Below are 14,561 nucleotides of genomic sequence, written 5' to 3' on the forward strand. Positions count from 1 at the left end.
GGGGTATGGGACAAGAGAAGTAGTACTGTGCAGAGTCCATACATACAGAGAACAAATACCGAGGATTACACTCAGGGTACAGGACAAGGGAAGAGGGCCCAGATATACAGGAAGTGCGGGTAAATCTCCTTATTAGGGACACAATGACTTGGCAGAGGTATTTTTGACTCTTGCACAGAACATTCAATACAAAATCTTTGTTTTGCTTCTTGTCACACTTTGGGTGGCCTCTATAAAACCTTTAAAGCCGGACTATCAGGTTCCTTATTACACGGCAGAGTAAAACAATGTAACCAGAATAAACAGGAGAATTCCTCCCGGGCCCGGCCTGTTCTAATCACCACTAATATTTCAGGTGTCCTTCGTAAAAGTCAAACTGTCCGGCTTCACCAACATGGCCGCCGGAATTGCAGACAGGAGGGAGCCGCCGACTGTGCCTCCAGAGATTGAGCCTCCCCCATGGCGACCAATCACAATCATATTTTGGCTTAAGGCGGGGATTAGCAGAGCATACCCATTGGCTGGCTGATAGGTTAGTGATGATTGGCTGGCCAAAGATCGCTGGGCGGGGAAAGTGTTTGGCCGCGACTGCTGGCGGTTTCCGGTGCTAGCTGTCTCTGTCCGGTACCGGCTGGAGGAGAGTCTGGGCCAAGGCCCGGTGCAGGTCAGTGACTAAAGAAGGGGTGAGGGGGAAAGTTTGGGGTGGTATAAGGGAGCTGGTAGTGTGTGGCGGCCCTCAGTTTGTTTAGAGTTGGGGGAGGGGAGAACTTCACTAACTACTGCTGGAGGTGACAGACTTCACTGACAGCACACGTGACCCTGAGCCTGAGGGGAGACATCACGTGAGCCTGCACTAAGGGGTCACACATCACGTGGTACTGTTCCTTTGCAGGAGGTTTATGCATGAAATGACTTTCTATATACACTGGGGGTCATTACATTTATCACATGACACTTTACCAATATGATCACATGACTGTACCTACATTAGGGGTCACACATTACTGGGGGTCATATGTATCCTAATGTTGTGCCTTTACTGGAGGGGGCCACATATGACAAAAATGCATCTATGCTGTGGCCCATACATGTGACATCTCAACATATTGCAGGGCAGACCTGTGTATTCCATGCTGTACATGTGTGTTTGTTCCATGAGTCCCTCCAGTATTCTGCATGTATGTCCATTAAATCTCATCATTTGTAATGTTTGCACATGAGGCCGACCACTGTGCTGTATGTTACATGACCTCCTCTTTACATATATGTGAGCTCATTCACTGCACTGTATGTTTCATACCCTGCTATGTACATATGTTCTGCACATGTGAGATTGTCTGCTGTCCTGTATGATACATGTCATCTTATGTACATGTGTACTGCACACGTAGAATGTATTCTTCTATCTACATATGATCTGCAGTTTGCACATGCTGTATACTGTGCTATACGTTACATGTCCTCCTATGTACATATGTTCTGCACAGGTGAGGATTTGTCCTTCTATATACATATGATCTACAATTTGCATAAATGAGTCTGTCCCCTGTGCTATGCATTACATCCTCCTATATACATATGACCCACTTGGGCTCTACATAGCAGGCCACCTGCTGTGCTGTATGTTATATGGCCTCCTATATACATACATTCTACTGGCTGTACACATGAGACCGTCCAATGCATTGTATGTTGCAAATCCTGCTGTGTACATATGTTCTGCACAGGTGAAAATGTATGGACCTACTGTTTGCACATGTGAGACTGTACACTGTGCTATGTGTTACTTGTCCATCTTTATACATATGTTCTGCACAGGTTAGGATGTCGTCTGTCCTCTTGACCTAAAGTTTGCATGTGTGAGGTTGCGCACTGTGCTGTATATTACATGTCCTCCTATATACGTATGTGTGCATGTGAGGTTGTTCACTGCACTTTACTTTGCAAAGCCTGCTGTGTACTTCATGCTGTATGTTCTGCACGGGTGACGATATCTGCTGCGACGTATGTTACATGTATTATATACATATGATCTACAGGCTGCACAGTTTAGGATGTCCACTGTGCTGTTATAAGACCTTCTATACACATATAATCTATAGTTAGCACATGTGAGGCTGTGCTATGTGTTCCAAGACTTCCCATATACATATGACCTGTACAACCTGTTCACTGTGATGTATATTACAAATCCTCCTCTGTATGTATGTTCTGCATAGGTGAGAATGTCCATTGTGCTGTATGTTACATATCCTCCTATATCCATATGATCCACATGGGGCCTCTACATGGAAGACCATCTGCTGTATACATATGTTCTGCGCTGGTGATGTGGTGATGATGTCCACTGCTTTGTATGTTATGACTTCCTATATACATGTGATCTGGCTACACGTGCAAAGCTGTTCACTGTGCTGTATGTTGCATATCCTTCTATATACATTTGTTCTACACAGGTGAGGATGTCCACTGCTGTAGTTTACATGTCTTCCTATATATACATGTCATGGGTACGTTCCATAAACTGTGGCTGTCAATGCGCTGTATGTTGCATATTCTCCATATGCATATTTTTTGTATAGTTCATGATGTCCACTGTGAGATAGAGATATATAGAATCCTGACAGGCCCAACAAAGGAGGCCATCTGCTGTACTGTATGTTGCATGTCCTCCTATTTTCATATGTTCTGAACAATGGAGGACATCCCATGTGCTCGGATATACATATGATCATAACAGGCTGCTTATGTCAAGACATTCCACTCTTCACTTTGTTGTGTTATCTCACTTTTTTTTTTTTCTCCACCAACCTCTTGTTGTATATGGACTGCCATGTTCGCTACTGATAAAATGCCCAGCTGTCATTGACTTGCACATGCCGGTCTCTGGCTGTCATTCTAATCTGACAGCTTCAGTGCTTTTGGCGACTGTCTTGCAATACGCAGATTAGAAGTCCTCACTTGTCTGACTCCATCTCCAGGTCGGTGGATCTGATATGGAAGTCATGAAGACCCCTAGGTTGGTTGTCCTAATGTTCACATGGTCACTTGGCCCTGCACGGGCTAAAACTCGCACCCAGTGATTCTCAGCCAGGGTTCCTCCAGAGGTTGCCAGGGGTTCCAGTGAGCAGTTTGAGCCTCTCAGGTCACTATAACTGACACAATGATCTTTTTGGTTATCTGTAAGGGTGACTTTTTTCCCAATGGCCGGCAATCTAAGAGGTATTCTTCCTACTGACCATCACAATAATATACTTTGAGCTGTGGATATAATAATTATAGAAGGGGTTCCCTAATGACCTCAAAGTTATTTCCACGGTTCCCCCATGTTAGAAAGGTTAAGTTGCTTTTTATGGAAAAATGTGGTCAGCCATCTATTCTCTCCTCCTGTCTAATCTCTGGTGTTGGAGTTTGCATCTGGAGGAGATTGTGACATCTCTTCTCCAGGATGGAAATTTGTCACTAAATGGAGTCACATGCTTCCCCATACCTGATAGCTTTGGCAGTGCCAAGGAGAACGACTGGGTTAGATTGTACGCTCTTCGGGACAGGGTCCTCTCCTCCTCCTGTGTCACTGTCTGTCATTTGAAACCCCTATTTAATGTACAGCACTCCCTAGTATGTTGGTGCTATCTAAATACTATTTGATAAAAGAATTGGCCACTCTGTTCCCTCTTTAGGTTGGGCATTAAGTTGAGGGTTCTATTTAGCAAGGTTCTTGTAGGAGGGAATGAGAACCGTCACGTCTCGATCCTGTTTTGCTTTCCAGCCAGTTGCTGCCACGCAAGATGTGTGCATAAAGTATAATTTACAGCCTCCATGTATGTTCCAAGGCACTGGGACAGCCATAAAGATCAGCCAGGTGCAGGAGATGAATTCCAGGATAGAGGAACTGCAGGAACTCATCATGTAGCAATGTTCTCTGTTTATAGGAATCCTGTCAGTGTAGATATATGGTGCGCTGTGTGTGCCGGATTTGCTGTAAAACACCTTGCTGCAATAAACGTATGGTAAAACACGATTCTGCAAACAAAGACGACTCTTTGTGTTTGGGACTTCAATCAAACAAGAGGATTGTCCTCCGCATGTAGAAGCTTGTTGGAGGAAGTGGCAATAAAAGTCTCGTTTTGTTTAAGCAGAACTATAACTTCGCTGTTTTATATGTGCATGTGATGTATAATTTCTATGGAAAATATGGGTGTAAATATAAAACAGCTTTGTATTGGATCTGTTTAATATGACATCCAGATTCGATTCTGCCCTCTCATTTACCCCTCATATTCAGAACATTTCCAGGTCCTGTCACTTTCACCTGTGCAACATCTCCAAAATGCGCCCCTACCTGTCCCCAGAGACCACCAAACTCCTTGTACATGCTCTTATCATCTCTCGTCTAGACTACTGTAACCTCCTCCCCTCTGGTATTCCACTAACCCGACTCTGTCGTCTACAATCTATTATGAATGCTGCAGCCAGACTCATCCATCCTTCCCACCGCTCCTCTTCTGCTACATCTCTTTGTAGTTCTCTTCATTGGCTTCCATTTCACCTTAAAATCAAATTCAAGCTCCTGTGCTTTGCCTTCAAATCCCTACACAGTTCTTGTCCCATTTACCTTCCTTACCTGATAGAAAAATAACCCCCCCCAGCCACTCTCTTCGCTCCTCCAATGACATACTAATGACTTCCTCACTTATAACCTCATCACACGCCCGGCTCCAAGACTTTTCTAGAGCTGCCACAACTCCCTGGAATGGTCTTCCTCCTCCTATTCGGCTTGCTCTTACTTTCTGCTCATTTAAAAGAGCCCTTAAAACCCAACGCTTCAAACTCACCTACCCATCTTCTTCTGTCTTTTAACACTTCTTCCCACCACTCCATATCTCCCTTCCTATTGTGTACTATCTCCCCCGCCTTTTAGATTGTAAGCTCTTCTGGGCAGGATCCTCTCCTCCTGTGTCACTGTCTGTAGCTGTCTGATATTTGCAACCCCTATAATATATTGGCGCTGTATAAATCTTGTTTATTATTATTATTACCATGCTGTGCTGTAGTTGGTTACATTGTTGCGATTTTCTTTTTTAAGCTTTGGACCACCTGCTGTGTTATGGAGATGAGAGGAAGTTATTTTGTAGTTTTATCCAAGGGCAACAAAGCTTCTTCCCCATAGATACGTACTGGGTGACACACAGCGAGGGTTACTGGCAAGATCAGGTGGGAAGAATGAACGAGCCATGATAGGAAATCTTACAGACAATCATCAGGTGGGACCACTGAAGGACTGTTCGTAGGACATCTGGTTTTGATAACACTTGAAGCAGTATTTCCTTAGTTATTTTTTTTTTAAGCTTTGTAGGAGTAAGCTGTAGGTGGATGGAAGCCTCTGTATTCTGACCCAACTCTTCAGTAACCACCCAAATACAGCTGGGTGGTTACTAAAAAGTGCCGGGTGGTGCACCCAACTAAAAGGAGTTGGAGAGAACACACTGCTTTTGTGATAAAACTTCTGACGTCATTCTGGCGGCGCAGTTTTTGGTACTCATTTACTTGACCACTGGGAAGCAGAAATAATGAAATCCATAACTTTAATATAGCAGAATTCTCCTTTAAACGTTTGCCTAAATGATACAGTTCTGGAGTTTGGGGAGAAGCATTGCAAATAAAGTAATGTTGGAAACCTCAATAATGCATTTTTTTTTGGACTTTTTACTTGCTTCTACTTCAGCCTCTGCATAGAGTACAAGAATCTGGTGGCCTTCATGTAACCACATGGCCCTGCATTGTGGGAAGACACCCCATAGATATATAGAATTGCATAGCTTTTACTGGGAATGTAGCGGGGAAGGCAACATTTCATTCTCCTGTTATAGGAGGGGGGGCTTGTATAACTTGTAAATATTTATGGCTGTAAATAGGGGAATTTGCTAATTACATGTAGGATCCGCTTCCTGCTTAATAATGTTGCACAGATGTTTGCCATACAGTTCCTCATTTACGCACAAGCCAAACTTAAAGAATAACTGCACTTTCCTAATATAAAAGTTATCGTTTGCCCCCATCTATACTAAAATGTAAATCTCTGTCATATGATTTAAGTGATATGACAAGATAATATTGCTGCTCAGGTCACTTCTTCCTATGTGAAGGCTAACGCTCAATTGTAGACCAGGCTGGTTAAGCGCCATTTAGGTGCCCAACTCCAACTTAAACTTTAATTCTGGATTGAGTTGGAAAGTGTGTTACAGTCCTAAACTACGTACACATGTCAAATTTGTCTTGCTCGATAATCGGCTCAGGGCAGATATTGGGTGAGAATCTGGCATGTGTACAACCTGCGTTGTTCATCGTCTGTGGATCCGTCCTGGGGGATCTATGGGCGATGAACGACGAGCGATTCTAATTTAAGAGAAGGTGGAGAGCGCGCAGCGGGGTGCCGCTCCGTCGTTCTTTACCTCTCCATAGAGAAGAACGGTGCTGTATGTTCATGCATCGTGCGGTTCTTATCGTTGCAAAGGATCGTGAAAGATCCTTTCCAACGACAAGAATTGCACATGTGTACGTGGCTTTAGACCCCTGGTAAGGTAATGTCCCTAATATTATCAGTGTTCTCCCCAGCCCCTTTCAGCTGGGCGCACCACCCGGGACCTTTCAGTAACCACCCGGCTGTTTTTGGGGTGGTTACTGAAGAGTTGGGTCACAATACAGAAACTGTCACCCACCTACAATTTCTTCTTTTTACCCACCTTGCTCAAAAAAAAATTCTGGGTTGAATGCTGATTATTAATAATATTACACAGTATTTATAGAGCGCCAGCATATTATGCAGCGTTGTACAAGGTCTATGGTTATGCCACTAGCTTTCCCTCAAAGGGGCTCACAATCTAATGCCCCTACCATAGTCATATGTCAGTGCAAGGTCAATTTTTGGGAGAAGCCATTCAACCTAACTGCATGTTTTTGGAATGTGGTAGGAAACCGGAGTGCCTGAAGGAAACCCAAACAAACAGGGAGAACCTGCGAACTCCATGCAGATAGTGTCCTGGCTGAGATTCAAACCTGGGACCCAGCGCTGGAAAGGCCAGAGTGCTAACCACTGAGCCACCGTGCTGCCCGGTAACTTCCTGGTACTCTGATGACTTATGGTAGTGGGACAAGTAGGTGGATGGTTGTCACCAGGGCAGGAACATGCTAAGACCTATTACATCTCAGAAGCTTTTGCAATTGTCTGGGGTGCCATCTCTTGAAATGTAGCCCACTCTCATGTTGATGCAAATCTTCCTTGAAGGGTGGTAATGTCTCGTCCAAGAAAAAGGATGAGGGTAAAGAATTCAAACTCTTGGTTTGTTATACAACGATCAATTTTTAGGAAGACGTTGAGTCTTCGTGGCATTCAGCAAAGCTTTAAGATTATGATTCCCCAGTTCTAGGACTTGGGAACACTATACAATGTTTAACCCCGAATTGTTTTTTCAAGCGGTGGGAAGAAATTGTAGGTGGGTGCCAGCCACTGTATTGTGACCCAACTTATCAATAAAGTACTGGGTGGTGCGCACTGCTAAAAGGGGCCGGGGAGAACACTGCTATACTACCTTAATCTAAGGGTTTGTATAATAAAATATTCCGGTGCTGTTGTGCTCAAGCATTCAGTATTACTATGAACTTGTAAGTCCCTATACAAGGCCCCTTTCTCCTTCCATACATTGACCTGTACTAGGTTTCTGATTAACAGAGCAGTACAATGCTCGGAGCCGATACAGTACTTAAGTAGAACATAACTTCTGCGGAAGTGAAGCAGACCAGCACTTCATTCTGCTTGTGTACTTCTCTCCTGAAGGACGTCCTTAGAAAAGGAAAAAAAAGTTTGCATTCTACTCCATGGCTACATGCCAGTCCTCAGCAATGCAAACAAAAGGGAAAGCAGTCAGCATACAGGTCAGAGTTGAATATCGAGGTATTACCGAGCTGTCTGTCTGAGTCTTTGTGTGGATATTCAGGGGGTCCCCATTGCTGGCATTCCAGGCATTATTTGCAGTTGCTAAGTACCGCAGAGGAGCTGGAATGGTCATGCTAGTCAAGAAACCCCTCTGGTAAAGGCTTTAGGTGGTTGTGACATTTTAATTGGACATTCTGGTGGCTTTGCTGGGATAATTATTGACCTTGGAGGGGGGCTGAACATGCAGGTGCTAACAGATTACCCCAGGTGATTCCAAACATGAGTATTCTGAATTGTATTTGTCTGGTCCTGCACTGGTTGATGCATTTAGAATCAACTGGATAAATGTTAGTTATTTATTTTTTAGTAGTATCGGCCTGGAGCGTTTGCAGCTCCAAACGTGATGAAGATCTGATTGGAAATGGGACAGGTTTGCTTAAGGCTTTGGGTGGGGTGATGAGGGTTCAATTAAGGATACTTGTACTGAAAGCATAGTTCTTATCCCATCGTGGTGTAAGCGGGCACAACCTATATGAGTTCAGGAGCTCTGCTGCCACTCCATTGCAAAAAGCTGCATTTATGGGGTCTTGGCTGGCAGGGTCAGTTGGTGTTTGTTGGGACTTTGCATTAGAACCAAAAAATTGATTTTGCACAACGAACGGTCCTAATGAAGGTGAAAGGTGAGAGAGCGCAGCGGTATGCCACTCTGTCGTTCTCCCCTCTCCGTAGAGCAGATCAGCGCTGTGTGTACAGAGCCCGTTCACAGATTGTGCAGCCTTTTGTCATTGGAAAGGATCATGAAAGATCTTTTCAATGACAATTATTGCACGTGTGTACTCAGCCCTACCAGTCCCATTCAGATTGAAGGATTTAGTTGACATCTACTTAAGTGTCTCCGTGCCATATAAATGTTTACATCTGACCAGCATGAAGATAAATAATGAGCATGACGGCTTCACTGGAATATCGCTGGACCCGCATTGCGTTTGGCAAAAACAAAATATAAGTGTCACGTTTTGTGCCTGCAGCAAACCCGTCGGACTCGTTCATCAAGGAAGACAGAGTGGCATTGCTACACATCGTTGGCACACATGAATTGGTTGTTATTGGTTGGTATCAGGTGCAGGAAACGGTCATGGAGCAGTCGCCCAGAAAAAGTTAGGTGTGGATTTAGATTAGCTTTTAGTGGATTTAGTTTTTTATGTTCTCATTACATTTTTAGTCTATTCTTCCTCCTTTTGCAGGTCTAAGCAGTGGCCATGCTTTACAGCTGAGTGACCGAATGCTAATCTCCATAGAAATTCAAACCTAGCCTTGGAGATAGTGGTTGTTAAAGTTAAACCAAAAACAAGCGTGTCTTGTAGAAAGGGACAGGCAATGTCCCTTCTGCAATAACTATTCTGCCCAGCATTTATATTTTTAAGTTGGGTGGCAGCCCCTGTGTTGTGACCCAACTTTTCAGTAACCACCCAAAAACAGTGCCGGGCGGTGCGCCCAGCTGGAATGGACTGGGGAGAACACTGATCGTCACCCAGCTGTCAAATTTCCGGTTGCCAGGGATACCTTGCAACTCCGACTTCCCTGAGTATGCCTGAAGTGAATAAACTCCGGTGCAGGAGTATCTTCTGGCCAATTAGGACGATCAAAGATTGGGATGTAGAAGGGAAAAGATGGCACCGTCATGACAGGACAGGAGCGTATCAAATGGATTTTTAATTCCGCTTTAAATGCATGCTACTCAAGTAATGTATGCATGCTACTCTTCCAGGTATTGATTACCCTTTGCAACTATCATATTAGTCCTCCTAACCATGCATCCATCCAGCTTCTTATTTTTCTTCCGGAAGGATGAAGCCATCTTTGATCATGCCTCATACGTTATCTCCTTGAATTGAAATCCTTGCTTCTGCTTTGAAATCTTTGTGCACGTGTAGCTCAATGTGTGTTCTTGGCGTGCTTTGGTGCTGGGATAAGGTGACTCCCATTCACATGTGTAGTATTTGTTATTCTATGCCACAATCCATAGAGATGGGTGAAGATAATGGCTCTCGTTGCTGGAGGAAGGTGAGCATTGCAGGCTTTAGTTCCACTTTAAGCTTCTTTTTAGCTAACGTGGAACTCCAATCTTGGCATTTATGAATGCATGAAAACATTAGTTGCCTCCCACTGAGATGTAAATGACGTGTGGAGTTCAGCTTAGTTTTGTAGCTCCACTCTTGGTATTCTTCAACTGACGCTAGATGGCGCTTTGACTTTTATTCACCTGATACCCCAGGGTAGAGTTGGCTCCCCTTTTTTCCTTGGCTATTCCTAAAGGCCACATATTCTGGTTTTAGGCAAGAAGGGGGGCAGGAGAAAAACGAGATTGCTCATCTGTGAATAAACTGCAGCTGAAATCAGAAGTCGGCCTGAGGCTTGCAATTCTTTATAGTAAAGTGGACCTGTAACCGAGACGGTGCTGGTTCCTCAGCTTGAAATATCTAGCCTTGATGTTCATATAGTAAGTAGGCTAGGTAAATGTTTGACTTTCTCTAGTCAAACAATGACCTTGCAAGGCTCTGTTTTTGCTGGCCCATAAAAAATCTAATATACAACTACACAAAGTTTGTAAGACCCTGCATATGTTGAACGGTGGTACCTGTGTGTAAGTGTGCAAATATTTTTTTTAGTGTGGTGGGAGTGTACTGGCAGATTGTGTAGAAGCAACATGACATCTAAACATCAGGTTGTACCATGCTGCAGGTTCTTTGGTTTCATTCTGAATGAATGTGATGATTATGTATTGTGTTCTCTCCTGTAGGCCGTGACACAATACTCCGTTGTTGGCTGGGCAGAGCAGCTTTCCATTGGAACCTATTCGGAGCCGGGTCACGTGACTTTAAATTGAGCAAACAATCTGCCGCAGGTAGGATGCCATGACCTTGTGTAACCTCTAAAAGGAGGTTAGTGTGTATGTTTAATCAAAGTTGCTTTCACTTAGAACTGTGCAAATACGAATGTCTACATTTAAGCACACCTGTCCATAGGCAAAGCACTAAATCCACCTTGCTTAAAGGAGAAAATCTGACAGAACGGGGATACGAATATCGGTTTTTCCATGAAGCTGCGGCTTGGTATTGAGTAACAATTTTATGCCATTCCTGCAGGATGGGGAGTTCATATCAATGGCTACATGTTTTTTCCAGTTCATTGAATATGGAAACCAGGATCATAATGCAGTGCTCAACTCAGAAATTATTTTAAGCTGGGTGGGAAGAAATTGTAGGCGGGTGGCAGACCCTGTATTGTGACAAACTCCTCAGTAACCACCCAAAAACAGCCGGGTGGTTACTGAAAAGTGCCGGGTGGTGCGCCCAGCTAAAAGGGGCTGGGGAGAACACTGTAACAGTATCAATAGATGATAGTCGCAGTTCTTTTCATACCATTTCCAGACTGGTTATTAAATTCAGGGTTCCTCCAGAGGTTGCAAGAAATTCTTTCAGCAGTTTGTGCCTCTGGGGTTAGTTTAAGTGACACCAATAATCTTTTTGGCTATCTGTAAGGGTGATATTTTTTCCAATGGCCATTAGTGTGGGAGGCATTTCTTCTAAGGACGTCACTCTAATGCTTTGTTTCTTCCAAAGATTGCTAGGGGCTGCTAGTTTCCTGAGCAATGAACAATCGGCACCTCTGGGGTCAGGTATCAAATATTAAAATTATCTTTTTGGTGACATTTGTCTCATTGACCATCACACTAATGTGCTGTGAGCTGTGGATTATAGAAGGAGTTTCCTGAAGACCTGGAAGTTATTTCAAGGATTCCCCCATGTTAAGTAGGCCAAATGCAGATATAAACAAATCTTTATTTGAGATTTCACATAAGTCACATAAGACTGTATGTGCATTTTTTTCCCCGTTGGAGCAAATTGTACCGAGTTTTTTTGTTTTTTTTGCCTTCTTCTGGATAAGCTATGTCCATAGGGTTTTTATCTGGGATATGTTTATTTCCCTAGTGGTTGAACTTGATGAACTTATGTCTTTTTTTCAACCTGACTATGTAATTAAGCCCATGCAAACAATAATATAGTAAATCTGATTACCAATATGTAATGGATAGTAAGGGGGTGGATGATGTTTTGATATATCTGGTATAACAGAACTTCTGCTGTAAACTTAAAGGATGTTAAAGTTAGCCTTTTATTTTGACCACACATGGAAAAGTAAGTTTCTCTTCACTCTGCCATTCTCAGTTTCCTTTTTTCCTCCAGGGTTTGTTCAGCTCTGTGAAAGCACCGGATCCAATTGTAGGAGCGTACAGGATGATATAATGGACTTCTGCTCTGCGTGATTGCCCTGGATCATTCACATGTCACCGACCATTCCTTGCTGTCATGTGTTCGGAATTTCAGTCTTCTGGTCTTGGCTGGGCATGAAGGCAGAATCGGGTAACTGGGGGTGAAGGGGTCAAGATTTTGTGCTCCTGGGGATGGAACCAAGTGAACCCTCTGCTCTGCCCTTCATGGGTCAGTGAGCCTTAGTGACCATAAAATTTCATTTTATAGTTGTTGCCCGAAGAAGAATCCTATAAGTTTTCTCTCCTTTTTTAATTAAGCAACTTTCTAAATTCGGTCTGACTCTGAGGTCATGTCAGGTTTTGTTCTACCTTATTAAATAAGTCTGGGTGTTGCTGCTAGTCATCCTCTTCAAAAATGAGACCCATTGTGACATTTTTTGTGCCTTCCAGTCGATTTGTCCTTTGTGACCTCTGCTCAGTCCTGAGATTACTCTGCACGTCCAGCTTTCAGACAATGATTGCCTTTAATCCCTGCTGGCTACCTGTGCCGTCTACTAATTAACCAGTTCACGCTAGCAGCTCGCAGACGCGCTTGTGGCAGGTCAGCGGTTTCCATAGGAACAAGTCTGTCATCTGTGTATTTTTTTTAATACGTGACTAGTTGGCGGTCATCTAGGTGACTTTTAATAAATCGTTCCAGATGCCTTGTCCAGGCGTGTCTAATTTAAGGTTTCTCTATTATTTTCACATATTGCTTGTCGGTTTAAAAACTTCTTTATAATTTACAAAGATACTTTTATTTAAGTTAATCTTTCTTCTTTTTTAATTTTTTTTGAGCAGAATTTACTAGGCGATATCTTCAAGCAATGCAACTTCTACGAGCTCCCTTGCCAGGCAACATTTTCACCTGGTTGTCTTGTTTTTTCACCTGGTTTGGCATTAGAGCCTCTTGATCCCCTGTGTGATGTAATGCATTGTGCATAAGTTGGGCTACGTACACAGGTCAGATGGTTCTCGTCCGATAATCGCCTCAGGGCTGTGTACAGCGCTCGTCTTCTTTCCTGGTGGATCCACAGTGACAACGGACAAGGAAGGATTGTAATGAAAGTGACGGGGAGAAAATGTAGCAGGGTGCCATAGAGGAGAACGGCGCTGAATGTACAGAGCTCGCTCATGCGTCGTGCAGTCTTTTATCATTGGAGAGGATCATGAAAGATCTTTTCCAACGACAGTTATTGCACGTGTCTACCCAGCCTTACAGTCCCATACACATTAAAGGATTTAGTTGCCGGAGTCGACATCTGCTTAAACGTCTGTGTGCCATGTAAATGTTTACTTTAATAATCCTTTCCAGCCACAATTATTGCACATGTGTACGCAGCCTTAAAGCAAACCCCTGTCTCCTGTTTTTGCAGGCACCTACTTGATTTGGCAGCAATCAGGCAGGTAAAAATTAAGGGACATCGCCTGTCCTTTTTCTGCAATACACTCCAGCCTGATAATTTTTCCTGCTAATTTTCAAAGTGGTGTTTTAGTTCTTCTTTAAAGCCTAATTGAAGACCATAAAAAAGGCAGCCAGCAACATCAATACATCAGTTTTGTGTCCTCTCTGTAACCTATGTGTATTACGTGTTGATCCTACCAGTACGTTTTCAACTTCTAACTGGCCAAGCTGTTCAGCTCCAGAAGTATAAGACAAAAGTATGTAACCCTGACAGGAATGCTTGCATTCCTGACTTTGTTCATAGAGGTAAAAGATTTATCTCAAAAAGAAAAGGGGAAGGGGGGGGGGGGGTTGCAGTCACTGTGTAAAGTGCTATATGGTGTTAGTTTTATTTCCTATTCACGTATAGGATGTCTATTTAAGTATATTGCTGTCCAAGGGTGTGACTACCTTCACCTACCTCCATTCCTTCACTTTAGATACAGTACAATGTAGACACCCTGAGTCCATGTTACCAGGTGAAAATAAAAGGAGAAATGTTAAAGCAGCTACGGAGAGATGCTATTAGTGTCTACTCGCCTCGTCTATACACACAGTCAGTGCCAAAGCTACAGAAAGGTGCTTTTAGTGTACCTTCCCTTCGCTACAGACATGTACTATCTGTGTCTCTCCTAACTCCACACAGTGTCCTTGTCCTCTATATATCGGTGCTTATACCCCTCAGAATAAAGGATCAGGCAGGTCAAATCTTCTGGAAGAGTCAGGTGATGTCCCTTCTGCAGTAATCTCTCCTACCTGCCCCAGGTTTGTGGCGACAAAGATGAGCTGCACATGTACCGCTTCAGCTTTGATTGCCAGGATACCCGGCTTCTGTGTGCAAACTGGCCTGGCTATTCAAAAGAGCCTAGGAA

The 14,561-nt window shown here is 43.5% G+C and overlaps 1 long non-coding RNA gene across 1 annotated transcript; it reads left to right on the forward strand.

Annotated features, from left to right (window-relative positions):
• Positions 1-552: 552 nt before the first annotated feature.
• Positions 553-13,912, forward strand: LOC140331943 (uncharacterized). The gene is made up of 3 exons (XR_011920989.1): positions 553-664; positions 10,734-10,838; positions 12,181-13,912. It is a non-coding gene; the product is annotated as an uncharacterized lncRNA (long non-coding RNA).
• Positions 13,913-14,561: the final 649 nt, after the last annotated feature.

This window comes from Pyxicephalus adspersus, chromosome 5 (genome assembly GCF_032062135.1).
Source record: "Pyxicephalus adspersus chromosome 5, UCB_Pads_2.0, whole genome shotgun sequence".
In the NCBI taxonomy this organism is placed as follows: domain Eukaryota; kingdom Metazoa; phylum Chordata; class Amphibia; order Anura; family Pyxicephalidae; genus Pyxicephalus; species Pyxicephalus adspersus.